Source organism: Anser anser, assembly GCF_964211835.1.
Source record: "Anser anser genome assembly, chromosome: Z".
Lineage (NCBI taxonomy): Eukaryota > Metazoa > Chordata > Aves > Anseriformes > Anatidae > Anser > Anser anser.
In genome coordinates this window covers 4267487-4283146 of record NC_139723.1, presented here as the reverse complement: position 1 = coordinate 4283146, position 15660 = coordinate 4267487, and positions in this window count along the sequence as shown.

Genomic DNA, 15660 nt, shown 5'->3' with positions numbered 1-15660 from the left:
GGGGACGAGAGTGACCGAGAAGGAGCGGCGGAGAAGAAGCGCTATAGACTGAGCATAACCCCCATTCCCCCGTTCCCCTGCGCCACTCGGGGGGAGGAGGTGGAAGAGGGTGGTTGGGGGGGGAAGGTGCCTTTGGTTTCTTTCCTTTGTTTCTCGTTTCTCTAGCTTGTTAGTAATAGGCAATAAATCTTACTATCTCCCTATGCTGAGTCTGTTTTGCCCGTCACAATAATTACTGCGCAATCTCCTCATCCTTATCTCAACCCTTGAGCCCTTTTCATTGTATTTTCTCCCCGTTCCTCTTTGAGGAGGGGGAGTGAGAGAGCGGTTGTGGTGGAGCTCAGCCGCCCACCCGAGTAAAACCACCACAGCATAACTAAACTCCAAAGCAAAGGTTGACAAAGCCTGTTCATCTCTAAGGGATACATTTCTTTAGATAACATTTTCTCTGTACAGTTAAGCATACTGAAGTGAAAAAATGTACTTGTAAGCTTCACTTTTCCTGTTCCAGGTTCAGTTAGGTATAATATACCTAAGTGTGTTTGATTTTTTACAAACAGACATAAAACCTACATTAACTTGCATGCAGTGAGTGTAACCACATGCAGTTAGTAAGACTAACACGCTAAAGAAAACTAATGAGCTGATAACATCCTCAAAATACAAAGTACAATATACTGCATGAGTCTTATTTCTAATTAGTTTCGTAACAGCTACTGGTTGTACTTCAGTTATTAAGTAGACAGATCAGAAATAAATAAAATTGATTTGTATGCACTTTCTCAGCCATATTCCTTGTGTTACTATTACAATTATGTTACTTTTCTCCTCTTCCAGCAACCTGGTTTCTAATGCTGTGAAGAAAAGCAAATGCAGACATTATACTGATTTTTTTTTTTTAACTTCCTGGAGTTCAGCATTAATATTGGTCTAGATCCCATGGCATAATCTCAACTGTAAAGCAAGTCTTAGTGGTCTCTGAATTTCAGGAACACTCTGAGAAGTACATGCTGGAAGAAAAAATGAATTATAAATTGTAAATATCCCTGCTATCATACAGACTTTGCTCAATTTTTGCCTCAGTCCCTTTACTCTCATGATACGTCTCATCCTGGTTTAGCTCATTGCCAGAGGACAAGTTTATGGCAACATTAAAATGGTTTATATTGGCTTGAGGGAGTGTTGCCCAGTCAGGGTTTAGACAGACATGGTTTATGTTGACATGACTCAGGTCTGGGCACTCACTTGCCTTCATTTTCTTTCTCATGTACAACACTTTTCAAACTTGATGACATATATCCTTGCCTGGAGGCAAGATTGTTTTTTTTTCCATAGACAGTTGAAACTTTTAACCATAATTCTGCTTTTAATATGGTTATAAACTCCAGCATTTTCTTGGTAGTAGGGGCTGGTACCAAAAAAGTATTTTACAGAATGTGCTTAAAGCCTAACACCTTATAGAAACCATCTGCATACATTCCACTGTAATGCATATAAAATAAATAACCTTTTGTACTGAACATTTTGGAATCTAACTATCTTGGGTTAACAAGCTATGGGGTAGTTGTAGAAGGGTGGGGGAAGAGAGAGATTTTTAAAAGTATATCTATTTCAGAGATTTCAGATAATCAAAATTCTTCATTCAATTAACAACAAAAAATATGTATACTAGAAAACAAGATAACCCCTTTTTTAATCTTTGAAACTGGGAATCAAAAATGAATCTCTTCAAACAGATACCTTGATTTGGAGGTATATAATCACTGTAACACCAATGAGAAGCTTATGTGGGATAAGATGAAGAAAGTAGGAATTGAAAGATCAAGAGTACCAGAACCTATAAGCATCTCTGTCTGGGTAAAGTTTTACCCACATGGATAAAATAGAACCATAGAAACACAGAATCATTAATGTTGGAAAAGACATCTAAAATCATCTAGTCCGACAGACCCCTACCACCCATATTGCGCACAAAGGAATGAAAGCAGCAGGAGCTGGAGCATGACCCAGAGCCACACCTGAGGTCAATGCACTGTTTAATATCTCACTCATTCAGACAGCAGATTGCATTCCCTCTTTTTTTCTCTCTTTTTTTTTTTTCCTCTCCTCCTCCTCCCAGCTATCCCTAATCAGAAATCCATCCATTTCTCAACTGAACATGATACAACCAGCAAGCCTGAAGTATCAGCCTGAATAAAGTGTTCTTTAATAGTGGCAGGAAAACCCTTCACTGCAGTCTAGATATACTCCATGGAGGTTCTGTAATTGTCTCGTCTCAACACTAGTGAGGTGCTCAGCCCCAAACTGGTCATAAAACTACTTGTCTACACAAGGCTAAAGTATATTTACTATTTATTCACAGTATGTATAGTTCTGATATAATGCTTTATTTTGGAAATTGACATTAGGACAAAATTGAAATGCTTAGATTTTAGCATGTTTTCTATATAAATATCTTAAAGATTAAATACTTATTTTTTTGCCATTTATTTTTGTGTCTGTTATTTCATGTATGTCTTTGCTACCCCATTGTCTCTCCTTACTACCTACAGTCTCTCTTGCCACTTCCACAAGCCCATGCAGCTCATGCAGAGGAAGAGGGAAATGATAGACGTGCAAACATTTGTGAATTATCCCTCCAGTTCCAACCTCTTCTCTGGTCATTGCTCGTTTCTGTTACAGAATATACGTAGTTTTTCATAAATAGCTCTATGCAACTGTTCCCACATGGCTCTTGAAAGCTGAACAATTTCAGACAGTTCTAGACTCAGAAAGCAACCAAAGTGGTTTAGCGTCATTTTTACTCACTTCCCACTTTTAAATGGAACTAAGAAATGCTGGTAGGCTTAATTTTCATACCTGATCCAAAGTGACTTTGTAACATAGAAGTATCTGAAAACTCACAAGAAGATGATGAGAGAACAGGAGCTTTTCTAAACACTCATTTTGTTCTGGAAAGATGTTTTCCATACCTCAGGAAAAAAGTAACTTTTGATTACCTTTATTCCATTTCTGGTGAAAGCTCAATTTCAGACAGACTCAGCTGGTCAGTAATGCAGTGACAGTTTTTGCTTCCATCCAACCCATTAATTTTGATAGTAAAGAAAAACAAGTACATCTGGCTGTTATGGGCACTGGAAAATGACTGAGTGTAGCCAAGGGTGGCTTTGGAATAAGCACTTAGAAGATTGCAGCCTTCCCATTAGTGCTGCCTGGTGAAAGGCACACTCCAGGTTTCATGCCACCAGGAGTCCCAGAGCAGCCTTGACTTTCAGCCCTGGGAGTAAAAGCCTCATTGGTTATCTACTCCCATTTGCAGAACCTAAGACAACTCTTGGAAAAAGTACGATCTGCATCTCAGAGAGGTCTCACTCAATTGCCAGCAGTAATATTTGAAAATTCAAGTCTGGTAACCCATTATTCACTAAAGTACTCAACAAGAGAGGGCTTGTTGGAAGATCTGTGCAATCATTTTTGAGCAGTGTCTTGTCTTTTTGCCACAACATTTGTTGTCTATCTCTTGACTTTTCTGCCATGTCAACTAATGTCAGAGAGTACATAGTGATATGCCTGAGACAGAACATCTTGCTCAAGTGTTCGGTGCAACATTGGTTTCTTATATGACGTTTCTTAAATATATCTGTAGCCTCTACCAATGCATTTAGTCTAAAAACAATTGTTTTCTCCATATTCTGTTCTCAAAGGGGTTCACCTCCTACTTTTCCTTATACCTTGATAAATTTAGTTCTACATTTCTATAGAAAATAAACACTAGTTTTCTACATGTGAAGAAGCATAATACAAATTTTGTTTAATAGCATTTGCTTAAAAGTAAAACAGAATTCACCTTTTAACAATAATATATAACGACCCATTCAACTTTTAATTGCAGAAATTCCTTCCTAAACATACTCAAAGATATGTGATATTTTCACCAAAGTCAAAAGTACTGCCAGCTTTCAGAATGCATTTCCTTGACATTTCCCATTGGCAGCTATAGCCATACCAGGAACACTAACCTTATTCCATGGGGTCACGGGTGAAGATTATGCATATAGATCTTCATGGATAATTACGCTAGGTCAAAAATGAAGACGATTTGAATGAATTAAATGATTTATATTGGCCAAAATGTCTTTGGATTCAAGTTTCACATTTCGATATTTATCCTTTACAGTATTTCAGGGAGGACTACAAGGTAAGGCGCTACCAACCATGATAAAAAACACTGCTACCATATACAAAAATTTTCTCATCATACTGTAAGGTTTGTTAAGTCATTCTGCAGAAGGCTAAATATTGTCTGGATTTCACATGTAAATGCGTGCTGGCAGTAAAACACCATGGGTTACTAAAACAATGGTAACCTCTCCATTTAGATCATGGAAAATTAGGAGGGAAAAGAAAGATTAAAACTCAAATATTTTACTGAACAGAAAGTTGGTCATTTTGTAATCCCAAAAAGTGATATCCTATTTATAGCAGCAGTGAAATCAAATAGTGTGCGATCACTCTGAGGTTTGCAACATTTGACAAATTGTAATTTTGTTCTTCACAAACTCCTAAACACTTCCTGCTAAGTGACAACAAGCATCAGCAAGTTTCCACAAACCTTCTGCAGCTTCTTTATCTCACTATAAAGAACAGATGCCGTTTTGGGGCTGCTGTGAGCTCTTCTGTTCTTTGTGTAATATGCACATGTATATGAGAGTGCACATCACATGAAAATGTGATAGCCAAGGCCCTTCTCAAATGTTTTTTCCATAGTGCACAGTAAGCAAACAGCTGGCTCCAGGCAAGAATCCTCTGTCAATCATGGCAAAAACATGAGCCACATGAAATTTCATGGCAAAAGTGGCAGAATTTTCAGCATTAATAACAAAATCTTTTGGGCTGTTAAAATATACAAAGATGCTCCCACAGTGTTTTCTAGTATGTCTGTGAAATATCTATTTCTGCCCTTTAACAGTAGCAAGAGAAAAGTACCAAAAGTACATGTTAAATAGAGCTAATGCTAAATAATCACTTTCGGGCTATCACAGTGCTTTTGAATTTTTCAGCAAAGATCTTCATGTGAAACAAGGAGCCTCATGAACTGCCATTTCAGGATGGTAGAAATGTCATGTCATCAAGTCAGAAGAAATGCCATCTACACACTAGAACAGTTTTAAGTAAACCTTTGAATGTCAAATCCTTTGACATTAGGCACTTTCCTGTGATCCTCATTCCTCCTTTCTTGGTCCCTTTATCATTAGGAGCAAAACCACAAATTTTAAAAGTCTCACTAGCTGCATAGACAAATGACTGCAAAGATTCCTCACAAAGAGAAGAAGCTCATGTCTCAAAGGCAGCAACTTTCCTGATGCACACAGAAAGCAAAAAGACATGCATCTTGAAAGGGACATAACATCACAGGCAAAGCAGGAAGCAAAAATGAGAAGTAAAAATGGATCACTTTTCAGTGAGGGAAGAGAAAATTGGCAAAGTCAGAGATAAACAACTTAGAGCAAGTACAAAAGAGAGTCATAAAAAATGTAGTACATTTTAACAGAAATCTCTGAGAGAAGCAATGTCAATTTACATTACTGTTAACATGTGGACAGCTGCATCATTACACTTGCGTAGAGAAGGAGGAAATCACAGGCATTAGAAGTATATGGCATCTCTCCTGCAGTTGCCTTGTGGTGCCGTATTCTCCATCCTGCATAGTCATCCAGTTTAATACACCCAAGTTTTCCACCAATAAAATTTCATTTGAAAAAATGTTAACTCATTGATGCCAAAATATTGTATAGGAGAGAATACATCTGTTGCAGCAAATAAAGACTTTTTATTCAATAAGACTATAATATGCATATCAGAATAACCAGCCTAGTGACAAGAGCGTCTTCTTGGAGGTGGGAGACCCAGGTTTGAGCTCTGTTCCCCTGAAGTAAGAGCAAAGACTTCAGCTTCAGCCTTTCTCCAGTAAGCCCTCAAGGCTATCCATTACTCTTGATGGAACATTTTCAATCTCAACTATTACAGCAGCTCTATTTTGTACAAATTGTATTAAGTATTCATTGAATTTTGGGCTTCAACACCAGGGGTTAGTGCCCTAATAACCTGGTTATTCTGGGAAGTCATGAGGCATGGCAGATCATGGAAGTATTCATACAGTAAGAACCAACATCTTTTAAAAACCTCCTCCACCAGGCTCCACAATCCATCACTGCTGCCCTCACTTCTGGGAGTCTTGACACATTTGCAAACCTCCACTGTGTCACCAGTAGAGCTGGTTGAGGTAACTCTTTGATAATTTTGACAACTCCTCCTTTTATTTATTTATTTATTTTCTCAGAGACTGCTAAGAGTCTCAGATTTTCAGATTTAACAAGATATGGCATAGGACAGTTTAGAAGTAACATAACATTTTGCAGTGAGAAAATAATTTCCTGACCAAGTCTAAACATGAAAACATATTAAAATAACCCATTTGTGTTTTCATACTATACAAAATTAAATTTAAAATAAAACAAAGCTGGAGAATAACAGAAAGAAATTTTTGAGTGCACAAGTTGGCTGGATGTTTATCTTTGTATGTAGTTTCTTTTTTAAAGTGGAGATATAATTCCCAAGTATCTGTAAAGTAAAATGAATAAAATTAAGCTTCGGGGCCCTTCTTTAGACAAAGCATAATTTAAGATACAAAATAATAATATCTGAAGTTTAAAATTACATGAGAAAGTTCCAATTTTTGCTTCAGTTTTTTGCTGTTGTTGAAAACTCCATTTTAAAATGTCTTTTGCTATCATCACAATAAAGTATAGCTTTACATATGCCCATACGGTAAGTTAAATAGTTCATTTATCAAGAATGGAAACAGACAAATGAGAAATATCAGAGCTCAATACTGTAAAACACAGCCGTGCATGCATATTGATTTCCCTGGGCTTGTTCCACTTTGCTTGTTTCCACACAGTTATATGTATTAGCCAGCCTCTTCATACATCATTAGTTCACCCAACCTCCATATGTAGCACTCACTGCACAGACACCAGGTCAAACTCTTAAGCGTGGTACTAGACATGACTAGATGAAGGCTGCAGGAGAGTATATACAACCTTCACTCTGCACACTAGTTTTAATATGCAGGTCAAGCAGAGAAATGCAAAAGGGTACAAGAGGAAAAGATTCACCAAGTAAGTGGAGCAGGGGATGGTAAAGCTAAAAATATATATATAATAAATTTAAATAAATAAATAAATTAAATAAAACAAATCCCAGGTCAATACACAAGCCTCCAGGTATGCTGGTGCACAGACGTTTTTTCCCAGTGCTAGATCTCTCCAGTATCCTCAGACTTAACAGGAGCAAGGAAAGCTGCTGAATCTACAAAAGGGTGTTAAGTAATGTTTGTCTCTGAAGAAATTTGCAGACTATTCTAGTGTATACACCACATCTTGGCAGGGTTGTACCAAAGATTAAAATTTCTCTGTCATTTTATAATCTATTTAAAGGTAATAGAAGCATGAAGTAAGGAGCTTGTTGTATAAAAGGCAGTGAAAAATATTGCTCCTATTATTTAGTACTTTTCACTTTCCAAACCTTGGAAACCAAATCAGAGAACTAATTTCTTGTCCAGTTCAATTATTCTTCTCATATGAAAAGCCCATAGTAAAGCAAAAATAAATAATTTATTCCTATTTTCTAGATTATATGGCAAAGGGTCTGTTTCCAAAACCTTCATATAAACAAGAACTTTGAAGCCATGGGAAGATCTACACTACCAATTTCAAATAAAGAATTAACATAACTCATCATTCTGCAACAAACAGGTCAGCATTTTCCCTGTCACTGATTATAACCTTTCATTTTCATTCTCTTTTTTTCATATAATTCCAACAGATCTGTCACAAAGAAGAGCTGAAATGAAAAATCTGAATGTTGTTATGATACTTACAAGCCATCTCAACTTATAGAAATTGAAAATGAAGTTGTCTCTGTCTCTCTTGTTAAATAATCCTTTGACATTTCTTGATTAACCACAGACCTAAAAAGTGAAATCCAGCTTGAGAAATAAAATATGAAAAAGTAAGTGTTATTATTTGACAAATCTCTTTCAATTTTCTGTGTTTTGAAGGCAATTGGTATATATGACAAACAATGACAATCAAGTTTCAATGGATTCAAGTGAAAGGTGTATCTGATCTAAAACATCCACATGTTGTCTGAGCAGTGAATAAGAATTTGCCAATAGCTTCAAGATCTTTGTGCCTGTCAGTGAGTAGTGTACTGTTTATATTTTTTTGCTTTGAATTTCAAAATGTGTGGAAATAATCAAACCAGAAAAGGTGTCAAAAGAGAATATGAAGATTCATGTATCACTGAGTCTGAGGGGTACAGTGATTTCAGGTCTTAATCTCCAGCAGAGCATACTGACCGATCTCACTATCAAGGAAGAAGAAAAGGGTGTTTACATCAGGAAACGGAGTGTGACAGACATGAAATACAAAAAGCAGAACACATTTTTTCAGTCTTTGGAACAAAGAGTAATTTTTGGTGGTGTATTTTTGCTTGAATAGACACATTACAGAGGACCATATGATTTGCAAATCTGGTTTAGCTCATCTGAAAATCTCAAGGATCAGGAATGTTCTTTTTCTCTCTTAATCATTTTGCTCGGTCCCCAAATTAAATGCAATTCAAACCTCTCTATCAATATGCATTCAAAATCAAAATTTCCCATTAGTGCTATTTGTAACTAAGAAATGTGTGCCTGTTGACACAAGAGCAAATGACATGAATGAATCTGCAAACCTCAAGAGAAAAAAAGAAAATGATACCATAACAGCCATCCGTCTGATACTGATTTCACCATCTTTCCACCCAAATGTTTTCTTCAGCTTTCATTTGTAGCTTTCTCCTACTGACATTTAAAAAAAAAAAAAAAAAAAAGGACACCTTGCTCTGAAAAAAAGCATTTTTGAAGGAATATCATGTGTAATATAGTGACGAATGTAGTCACTATATTACATATAGTAATGAATACAGTCACTAATATCACATGTAATATAGTGACCAAAGTGCTAATAGAGCAGATATTGCAAAACTGAGAAGTGCAAGTGTATTTTGAGGTTCACAAAAAAAAAAAAAAAAAAAAAATGGGAAGCCACTAATGACCTGGTAATTTTATAAGGCTCACTCAAGTTCAGAGTAACATTTAGGAGATTACAATTATTACTCAGCTCTCATGCTTTTAGCCATGGTGCCTTTGAAGAGCAAGTTAGGATCAAACAAACCAAAACTTACCATCGTAATACCGTGACTGAATACCAAAATATCTGATTTCAAATAAACAAAGATTATTTTGAATTTGAGAGACGTTGGGTGTTTATATTCTTACTCTTGCTAAACCCAGATTGCTGTAGATCTTTCCTATTTCTCCTTCTCCTTCCATTCTGGTGCTTTTCTTGTTTTCACATTCACTCTCTACTTTTTTTTTAATCCATCACAGTATGCTTTATCTTGCTTCCACCGGCAGGTCCAACCTAACATTGTCCCTCAGAACTGCCTCTACTATTTCCTTTGAGGAAAAGGAGGAAACTTCAAGTCTCATCCACAGCAAAAGAGAGGAAAGGAGTGAACAGTCAATTGTTCGCTACCAGAAAAAACAGAATAGTGAAATGGCCTCTTAAAAAAAGGCATCTCATATGTGCTGACTATCAAATATTTGTAAATGACTCATTTCCCTGCAACAATATATCCTGGTAGGCAACAATGAATTATTTTATTTTCATGATTCAAGTTTTTAGTACCTCAAATGAAGTTGCTCATTCTCGTAATAAAATAGAAGGTAGAAGTAGAAAAAAATTGATCAAGAATTAGAGAAGAGGGGGATGATTCATTTTGCCCTGATTACAAATAAAACACTGAAGGATTTGTTAAAATTTGATGTGGATATCACTACTCCTTAAAATTTACTATCCAATACTTCCTGTTCCTACCCATACAACGCGATTGAACACCTGTTAAATTGGCTGACCCTAGTCCTTAAAAAATCCTGCCTTCAATTGCAAACTTGTGGCCCACCTGAAACCTAGACCTTGGTTAAAGTTGTCTCTAGGCACAGTCAACACTTCGTTAATGTATATTCTTAAGCCTATGCCTGTCCAAGGCAACTAGCAACAAGCAACAAGCAGTCCCCTCAATCATTTCAGATTCCAGTTCCAAGCAATCAGTTCCAACTCTCTAGATGCTAGTAGGGAAAAGAAGACCTCCCAAGACCTGCTCCCCAAACCCTATATGTCAATGACTCAAACTCATAAATCAAAGATGAGAATTTCTCTTGCTACCACAACAACCCGAGCAACTGGGAATCCAAGAGTCATGACCTTCTGCCACTTGAGGAAGCAAGTGAGTAAGAGGGACAGTGAGACAGAGATGGAGGCAGGGAGGGATCTGCAGCCCTTGCAGGCCAATTCTGAGAGGATCTCATTGTTCAAACAATGGATTGATCATCAGCTGTGAACAGGCCAGCTTGCAGTAGAGAGTGGGATGACTAGGAGGGAACAAACAGGTTTGGAGCAGTAGGGAACTGGGAGTGAGGACAGCCAGCTATGCTCTGTGCCATCAGCACTGATGTGGCCATGACTGCTCAAAGACAAAAAATACAGAGGAAGAGACATTAAGTAAGGCCATGACAGAAGAGTTAGCTCAGCTAAAATCTGGCATGGGGAAGAAAAACGATTTTGAGGCAGAAAACAGAGTGTCTGGGTAGGAGCTGCCATTGGAGCGAAGGGGAGCCATGCTCTGAAAGTAGGATAAACATCACAAAAAAAGTTTGTGAGCATCTCAGCCTGAGTGACCAAAAACTAGTGAACACCTTTGGTTTTGGTCTCCCTAACTTCCTTTCAAAGCTAAACATGACATTTTTTAGCATTTTGCAGCTTTTATTGTATTCTGTAATAACTATTATATGAAGCTTAAGTTAATTTAAAGCTCTACTGCTACCTCCCTCTCATTTGGGCAGCAATTTAAGTGCTTGTGCTCTGTTGAAAAAACTGTTACCTAAAGAAGTAAGAGGATGAATGTCAAGATAAAAATAACTCCACATTCCACTTCTGGACCTACTGTAGGCTACAGCTTAATGGAAAGAAGAGCTCCATTTTATGTAAAAACTGGTACCAACATTAAGGTGGTTTTTTTTTTTTTTGTTATTTTAGAAATCAATCAAAAGAAACAAACAAACAAAAAAAAAACTACCTTAGATACCAAGTTACTGCTGATTTACCCAGAGAAATATTTTGTTGTCCAAGGCTACATCAAGTAAATACTGCAGAGCGGTATTAGATCTGCAACACAACCATTGGCTCTGACGACCTGAGGCATACACCACATGGGTTTCATGTTAGGTGACTTTGAACAAGGTGAAATTTTTGGCCGCAGCCTGAGCAAAATGAACATTTTTTGGGGGAGGAAAAAAGACCATACACCACTGTATAACTGAAGCAGAAATTTTCTGCTGTGGATTACTGACATTTTCCCCTTCTTTTTCATTTACACTGCAGGACCACATGCATGAAAGTTTTCCAAGCTATAACATCATACTAAAAAGTACTGTGACAGCAGCAGTGAGTTGTTTAAATATTTATTAAATCACTTCACAACAAATAGTAACACATCAAGTGCTATCCTCACTTGTAGCAGTCTCATTCCAACACAGAAAGCACTAGCCAAATGATTTTTTATGTCTTTAAGATATTAATTTAATTAATATGTAGGATGTAATTTTCTCTAAGACTTCACAAGCAATTCCTTTAATTTGTATGAACATCAGCATGCAATATATTCATATATGCAAATATTGAAATTGATAAAGAACTGACTGTGGAACTACCCAGTATTTCATAAATGAAGCAATGCATACATCTTTTAGTCTACAGGGCAGTCAAGAAAACACAACTGAACACATATTGGTAGTGCATGTCTATTAAATCCATGCACGGGTCAGATTTCATAAACTACATATTAATGTATTTCATGAGTTTCGGTCAAATAGGCCTCAGTTCACTGAAGCTTATTAAAAAAAAATACAGAAAGAAAAGAAGGAAAAATACAAAAATGTCCATTTTTTATTTCTTGCTCTTGCAAAACTTAAGCAGCTATCTCTGAGTTTCCTTTCCTTCAATTTTCTTCACTTTACTTAAAGCTTTGACAAGACAATGATTTCTTTCCCCAGTTAAACTCTTTCCCTTCTTACTCTTCCAACTCCCTACCTACCATGAGAAAAAGTTCTCTGAAAATAGCATACAGTATGAACAGAGATAAATTTTTCATGTTTTAACTAAAACATGTTTTATTTCAAACAAAAAATAACTGAAGTAACTAACTATATCTAATTCTAATACTTGCACTAGAAAAAAATATTTTGTAAGCCCAGTTTTTTTTCTAATCAAGTTTTATACACCCTTTTTTAAATTGAAAAGTAAATGATGAGGTGGAAAATTCTCTTTTCCCTTCCCTTCCCTTCCCTTCCCTTCCCTTCCCTTCCCTTCCCTTCCCTTCCCTTCCCTTCCCTTCCCTTCCCTTCCCTTCCCTTCCCTTCCCTTCCCTTCCCTTCCCTTCCCTTCCCTTCCCTTCCCTTCCCTTCCCTTCTCTTCCCTTCCCTTTCGTTTTCTCCTCCTTTCTCCTTTTTTTTTAATACTATATAGATACAAAACATGAAGTGCAGATAAAATCTCCTATACTAACACAGGAGAACTAGAGCAGAAAAACCTGTTCATGGAGCCGCGACTGGCTACCTATCTGGTGTACAGCAGAAGCAAACAAACTCTTTCCTGAGTCTGGAGTAAATAAACTCCACCCAAGTTGCATGGCACTGATCGCACCACTGAGCAGTGATTTCAGCTTATCAAAGGACAAAGCAGTTTCTTCAAAGGGAAGTATGCATTTTGCAGAAGAAAATGTGTCTGTCAGGGAAGCGGATGATGAGGAATCTGGGATGAACAGCAGCCCTAAGCACACGTCACTCAGACCATGCTTGTTCCACCTTTTCCTCGTTTATAGCACCGGTACGAAGTGTGAGGTTTATTTTGATCTTCTGAGCAGGTGTGCAGGAGGCAGTGCACCCAGTGCATTGCATCTTCAGTGTTTCCTTTCCTCAGCAGGCAGGGCAGAGGCTGCTACCCCCTTCTGCCCCATCTCTCTTCCGTCTTGCAAAGGCACATCAGACTGGAGGGGGGAAAGAAAATTGCTGCATCGGTATGAGGAGCCAGGCTGAATATCCTCCTCTGAAGGGTCTGGGACATACAGCAGGGCTGGGGCAAGCATTAGGTCAGGATGCAAAGAGCTGTGAGTGTGGGAAAAGGAAGGCAAAGTCCATGGAGTGGTAAGAACAGGAGCCCATGAAGTGCATGAGAATCCAGTAGCCCTGAGCCTTACCTTTCAGATTAGAAAATACCTGCCAAATGCAATGCACAATAACCATGTATCTTATAGGCAAAGCAGCCACATTTCACTAATGTCTTATTTTACTGGTTCAGTGATATAATGCAAGGACTTCAGCAGTACCATTAACCAGTAAAGACAAGAATTAGTGTTATAGCATTGTCAAAGTCCTATCATACATTGCATAGGTGCAAGAAGTCTGAGCAGATAACGTGTTGGCAATTCTTCTGAATGCCTGAGTTTGTCATCTTAGTGCATAGCTTTTTCTCTGTAGGTGTTAACAGGAAAAATTTCATATCCAACTATAAGGAAAAGAGAAAATTTACAAAGTTTTTTGACAAGAAAATACAAAAAAAAAAGGCAAAAAATATCATAACTGTCTGCAGTACAGTTTTTTGAATTTATTTTTTGAAATTTCTTCTGATTTTCTTGCTGCCCTTAATGTTAAAGGCAGAAGTAAACTAACCATTATACTCACTCTAGGCAGAAAGTTTTGGGGGGATGGGAGTCCCTTAGTTTGTGGGGGTTTGTTGTTATTATTGTTGTGTGTTTTTTTTCTTTAATTTATCCAGTCCTTTTAAGCATGCTTGAATCCTAAGTCACCACTGAATACTCTTTAACTGCTCAAACAATATCCTTAGAGAAAAAAAAAAATTCCAAGAAAATTTAAAAAACAATATGAGGCACCTATAATTAGGTGACCAGGTTTCCTGGGTATGGTATTTATTGGCTGAACTATCACTAGGAGTAAAAGCAAACAAAAAGAAGAAATATCTCAATTTTGAGTACTCAAGAGGAAAAAAAAAAAAAAGAAAAAAAAAGAGAAAAAAAGATTTATTGTAAAGTGTTCAGTTACACAAACATTTCAACACCAATTTCCATACTTAGTTTAGCAAAATACTGGTGCACAGATGTGAAATGGTTATTCCAGTTTGGGGCCGAGAGCCCAAAATTCTCTTCTTCCAACTAATTAATTCAATTTTACAATTAGAGCACAATGCTCTCTCCTCCCTCCTCCAAATGCTCCCTCTCCCCCCACCCTGTCCTCAAAAGTAAAGCCTACGTGCTTAGCTCCATCACCCTCCTATCCCCTAACTCTCCCATGTGCTTCCTTTCCTTTTCTTCTCTCAGGCAAATAATCTGGGGGGGGATGACATGGGACGTGTTACAGACAGGAGATGTTTGAAGGAGACAAACACATCACATTTTTTTTTTTCCCCTGCAGAGTTCAGATTACAGAGAATTGACATTACCAATGTACAAGTACATGTTTTTGTGGCTTTGGGAGGAAAGAACAGGAAGATTTTAAATGGCAAGAAGGAAAAAGTAGAGCTGAAGTTAGATTTCCTTACCATTAAGGAATGCACAACATAACAGCTAACTCTCTAAAGAGCTACCACAGACTTTCTGATCAACTTGTGATCAATTGTGCAGTAACTGATAAAAAAGGTTCAAAATATAGTTCTGTGTTCCTCAATGTATGACAAAAATCATTTTGTTACAAATAATCACTTCCAAGGTGTGCCAAAAATGAAATTATTTCCCACCAGACAATAGCAAAGATACGACATGGCAAGCTTTTCAAACTGGAATTTGTGGAAAGAAAACAATGCACTTTTTACTGTCAAGAAAACAGATTCTCTGAAATCATCTAAGCTTGCAGGCATCATAATAAACCCATCTTAAAGTTAAAAACAAAATTTTATCCAATTGTTCTTGTGCCTGACCAGAGGTTTTTAAATTATGGACATTGACAGCTCCTTTCTAAAAGTTCCTCTACAACTTTGACAACTGGAGTTTCCACTCTGTTGATATGAAGCTGACTTTTTTGAAGGTAATGTAAGTACTGTGTAATACATTAAGATAGATTTGACTCTTTAATATTTATAAGATTAGCATTTATATTAGACCATAATGAGCTCCAATTAGTATCATTCCAATCTAACCTAAGGTCTATAACCCAATTTTCTTACATTTCAGACATCATCTTGAAAAGTAAGATGGAAAAGAATTGATTGATTCATGACAACATTTTTTAGGGTCTACTGGGAAGAAGAATTGCTTGAGTGATTGATCAGCATTTTTTTATCTGTCGCTTGAGGTATCTTTTATGAAAAATACCTTGTAAAGCTACAAATTCACTGATAATAGCAAGTATTTAGAAATCAACTTTTTCTTTTTTGCTTGTTCAAAATCTAAACATTTCCCTTGCTTGTCAAATAAATCTTTAAT